Source organism: Culex pipiens, chromosome 1 (genome assembly GCF_016801865.2).
Source record: "Culex pipiens pallens isolate TS chromosome 1, TS_CPP_V2, whole genome shotgun sequence".
In the NCBI taxonomy this organism is placed as follows: domain Eukaryota; kingdom Metazoa; phylum Arthropoda; class Insecta; order Diptera; family Culicidae; genus Culex; species Culex pipiens.
The window spans coordinates 61,026,433-61,031,636 of record NC_068937.1 but is presented as its reverse complement, the minus strand read 5'-3'; the positions used below and the strand labels follow the sequence as shown (position 1 = coordinate 61,031,636).

General features: G+C 41.4%; 1 protein-coding gene across 1 annotated transcript in view; it reads left to right on the top strand.

Moving 5' to 3' along the window:
• LOC120426429 (ataxin-1) overlaps positions 1 to 5,204 on the top strand; it is a 115,951-nt gene that overhangs the window by 4,757 nt on the left and 105,990 nt on the right. The gene's annotated exons all lie outside the window — the stretch shown is intronic.

Sequence of the window (5,204 nt, the reverse complement as noted above, 5' to 3'; positions counted from 1 at the left end):
TGACAGCTACCTGATGTAAACATGTCAAGGATGCTTGAAAAAGGTTGAAACACCCGAAACACCAACGTATCAGTGATGCCAGACAACTGAAATATATCTGTAAAAGTGATATTGTATTATTTGTATTCAATTTGCATTTATCTGCAGAGCAGCATTGCAGATTTTTTATTTAGCCTCACAGACACTTTGATACATGTTTGGGAAATATGGGGAAATTTTGATATTGGATATGAAATTTGGCATTTTCACACGGACAAGGTCCAGGGTCGGGAATTGTGAGAGAATCGGGCCTTGTAGTAGCGTATGCGTGTACGGTGGCCCCGTCTACGGACACGGGAAAGGTCCCGCAGAGCTTGCCTACCTTCGGAGGCAGCCATCTTTAACGGTTCTGGGAGTGGCCAGGGTGGGGCCGCACTCCGGGCTGGGGGGTATGAGGACACTTGTTCAACACCGATTGTATTCTATAACGGAAAAGTAATCAAATTAGAAACTTGACATAGTATATGGTTTGAAAAAAAATCTAAATCTACGGTATGTTGACGTTTCAATACCAAAGGAAAACGGTTCAAAAACAGCAAAAATCTAGATTAAATTTTCAAAACAACCTATCCCTCATGGGTTTCCTATGCAGATAGGACCTTTTGAAAATTAAAAAATCTTAAAAACTGTTTTTCACAGCTTTGTATCTAATAAGTTCAAACCACAGACAAACAGACGGGACACTCGAGTGCCGAACCATCGTCCTCCAAAAACGGTTATTTCAAATTCAATTTTGTTTCGGCATCCACTCACCCGGCGCTGATGGCGCTGCTGTCGTGACAGCTCGCCCGTCTTTTCTCAGTGTGTGTGATGCGTGTTTTTTTGTTTTTAAGTTGAGCGTGAGCACGTGTGAGGCAGCAAATGAAAACAAAAAAACAGCCTTCCACCTCGAGTGCCTCCAGTTCAACCCGCCGGAAGGTCGCTTCATCTGTGGAGAGTTCGAATCCGGCCGAATGCACCTGAACGACGAGAGCCAGCGGTCCCGGACGTAGTGTTCCGGCGGAAACACGAGCAAACGGACATTTACGGGCACTTCTTCGACACGCACGACTTTGGGTGTATCAATTAGGTTTTACGCCGCCTCGATTTGGAGGTTAGAAAGGAGTGCACTGTTTACATAGACTTAGCATAGTTCGATGCGGTCGTCGATTTTGTTCGGGGAATTTCGTCGAAAATCGACGAAGACCATGTAAATAGTGCACACGAGCTGTCAAATGACGTCACGGCGTAAAACCTAATTGGAGGCGAATCTACCTCACGAGGGCGACTCGGACCGGAAGCGGTCGGACATGATGGAGTAGTACAACGAGGCAGAACGAGTGCGAACCGTGCCGAAAACCTGAAGTAGCACACTCTTGCTTTTACCCCACTATTAACCAGATAGGCCTGTTCCACTGCCTGCCGAAGTCGAGGCTGCTGCTGAGGCGCCCGCTACTGCGGAGAAAGCCGGATCCTGTGGTGGAGTCATCTCCTTCGGAGCAACCTGCTTATCCTTCGTGGACTGCTGCTCAGATTGCTGCTGCTGGTCGTCCTTTTGGCATTTTGACGATGCGTCGATCGTGAGCGCCACTCTTCGCGACTTTTTTCGTCTCATTCGGCCCTTTTGGTTTTGTTCGCTGGCAACTTAATTGCGCCGTGGACACGTTCCCCGCAAATGTTTCCAAACGCCCATCGTGGGGATCAATTCCGTTAGTTTTGAATTGGATTTTCCTATTCCGGCGGCCACTACTGGTGTTTTCGTGACCGGGATATCTGGTGTCAGGTGTAATGGTTCATGTTTTCGGTGGAGGAGGAATCTTAGACGGAACATGCAAGCAACGGGGAGGACCAGTGGTGTGGTCTCTGTCATTATGTTTGTTATGCATCGCTGCAGGTGCTGCCGCATGATTTGCTTCATGAGGTTCTGCCATTTTTAAACGGAACCGACCGTAGAACCGACCCACCGTTATTTTCGGCCGTCGGTCTTGATTTATTTATTTTGGTTTTGTTACTGATGATCAGCAACAACAAAATTATTTCGAAACAGCTGTTAATGTTTACAATCGTTAAGGCTTGATTGTCTCACGCATACACTGACATGACACATAGAGTTATCTACGTGCGCATGTATTGCGTGTACGTACACGAAAAAGATTGAGGTTAAATTTTGTACCCGCCAGCAAAACAAATGGGGTGCTAGTGTGCGTGAGCTCGGGCTTAGATAGCTCTATGACAGTAATGGGTTTGTATTGGTGTGTTTGGGCTGCGCTTCGGCATAAGCTCACCAGGCAGCGCTGGCGTCGCCGTGATTTGGTGGTTTGATGAAGGACGATGGATTTCAAAAATAATTTGTATGGAGAGTCACGTCTGTTTGTCTGTGTTCAAACCATGTACAGTCATCCCTCATATTCGGAACAGTTTACAGATCGGCCAAGGTTCAACAAATCATATAAAATCGATAATTGAACATAATGAATTGCTTTTACCTTCATGTGAAAGCTTTTCTTGCGAGCTTTCGATTGATGTATAGACTGGTTGTACATTTTTACGTTTTATATCAAGTTTTCAAAGAAAAACATTGACCCTTGAAATCCACAAATTCGGAACACTTTTTTCTTACGAAGTAAACAAACTTTTTTTTCTCTCCAGGAGTACAAATTTTTTACAAAATAATGACTATGTACTCTGAAACCCATAAAACTCATGCTAAGTAATGTTATGGTCTAATATTTTTTTTGTGAAAATATCAATTAAATTCAGGTGTTCCACAATTGTGGGAGACACAATAACATCCCACAATCATGGAACAGGCAATTTGGAGGCAGTGTTTTGGTGCTCTGGATAAAATAGTCTGGAAACGCAGTTTTTGTTTAAACAGTACTACTTTTACTGGTGAAATAGCAAGAGGGTGTCCAAATAAAGGCCCTAAAAATAGCAGGGTCGGCAGAAAAGTTGCATTTTGCATTCTATTGACAAATTAAGACAAAAGTGTTCCGAATTTGTGGGTGTTCCGAATATGTGGGATGACTGTATAGCAGTTATCTTATGATCACCCTGCTTTCAAAGCATTTTTTTATCGAGCAAGAATTTGCAAAATATTGAAGTCCCAGAATAAAAAAATGTAACTGTATAATAAATTATAATATTATACTTCTAAATAATAGTAAGCAAACCATTTTAGAAAAGACCCTTAAATGGTAACGTGTCATCCTGAAGTCTGCGATAATAAAATGGGTATACCGCAATAGATCAAAGTCATGGTCGCAGTGGTCTCAACCCAACAAAAAAAAAATTTTAGAATAGAGGACTTAATTTAATTCTGTACATTTTGAATTAATATTATGCAATCATAAACAACCTAGCGTGACGTCAGTCTCGCAAAACTCCCCTTCCCACTTCGTCACATCTTGTCACACCTACGGTGTGCAACAAGGTAGATCTAAATTCGTCAATTAATCGCAAAGATACAACATTGATTTTTCCGTGACGGGACCATCCATAAACCACGTGGGATTTTTTTGGAAACACAACCACTTATTTGTGTAATGACTTTTACAGTTTTGAGGTGTTCTACAAAGTTGTACACGCAAAATCCACATAACAATTTGACACAGATTGCCCAAAACCGGGAATACACAGAATCTGTGTAAAAGCCTTGTACCCAGATGTGTGTTCAGCCGTTGTCTGTCAAATCTGTGTAATTTTGGTTAAGCAAACTGTGTAAAATTTTACCCAGATCTGTGTTAAATTTTACGCAGATCTGTGTTCATTGATGCACAGAATCTGGGTAGAATATATCATTGTTTTATAGAAAATTTCATTTTATATCATTTAATAATAATAAAAAAAAGTTAATTTATTAACGTAAGTTTGAAGATTTTTCTATATACATTCTAAACTCGATTCGCGATCCAAATATTTGAACGCATCGCAGTGTCCGTTTGCTCGTGCTGCTTCCGGAACACTTCGACCGGTACCGGCTGGAAGGCGGAATGTTTGTCCACATGTTTTAAACTGGAATAAGTTCGGATACACGTTCCGCCTGGTTGAACAGGCTGCCAGGTTGGTTCCGCAGCAGGCGAGACTGTCGCTTCCGCGTTGACATCAGATGCTTGAAATGGGTCTTCTAGGAGCAGGATCACGTGTCTTTTTCATATTCCCGACACGTTTTTGGCCGGAATGTAAAAAATCTGAAAAATAAAACCATTTAAACAAAATTATAATAAATAATCAAGAGATCGAAAAACTTACCAAGTTCTCGGAACATGAAAGACGCCATCTTAGCAGCGTCACTGTAAAACACAGATTTGAAAGGAAAGCTGAATGAAAATCTGTGTATATTTTTACACAGATCTGTGTAATAAAATTACCCAGATTTGACAGCTGGAACTGTTCAGAAATCTGTGTGTGTAATTTTTTTACACAGATCTGTGTTATGTGGATTTTGCGTGTAGAGCATTAAATTTTCAATCGAGAAATTAAAAGTGAGAGTGTGTGCGTGCAACATGGAGTTAAACTTTTCGAAGTGCCATGGGAACCTTCACAGCAACTGCACAGAAAGTTTAACTCCATGTTGCACACACTCTCACTTTTAATTTCTCGATAAGATATTTGGATGGAAGTAGCGCACCGTGCAGACCAAACCGTAAGAAACTTGGGTTTTCCATACATTTTTTCGATTTTTCCCATGCAAACTTCACCTCCGAGTATCAATGGGTAAATGAAGACCGATTTTGCTCATATTTGGCCCAGAGTCCTAAAATAAGTCAAGGAACAATATTCATATTGTGGAGCGAGGTTTTGATAAAAACTTCCATATTCTGGGCCCCCAGTGCTTATATACAAATTTTACGTTACGTAACATTATTATTTTTCACAACCCCCACAATTAGGTTTTACATTTATTTTCCCATACAGTCTGCAGATGCTTCGGAATCGGTCCCAGAGTGGCCAAAGTCGCTTTTTTTTTAGCATATAAACCTTTCTTGGGCTTACATGAACCTACTGCAACAAAAAGCGCCTCGATCTGACGTTCCGTGTTCATTTGATTCGCGTTCGAACAAAACCGTCGACATTTTTGCCTTCCTCACCTCTCTGAGGCAAGGCTATAAAATCACTCAGAAATTGAACTTTTTGAATAAGCCTCCAAGATATACCTTTACGTATACATATCGGCTCAGAATCAA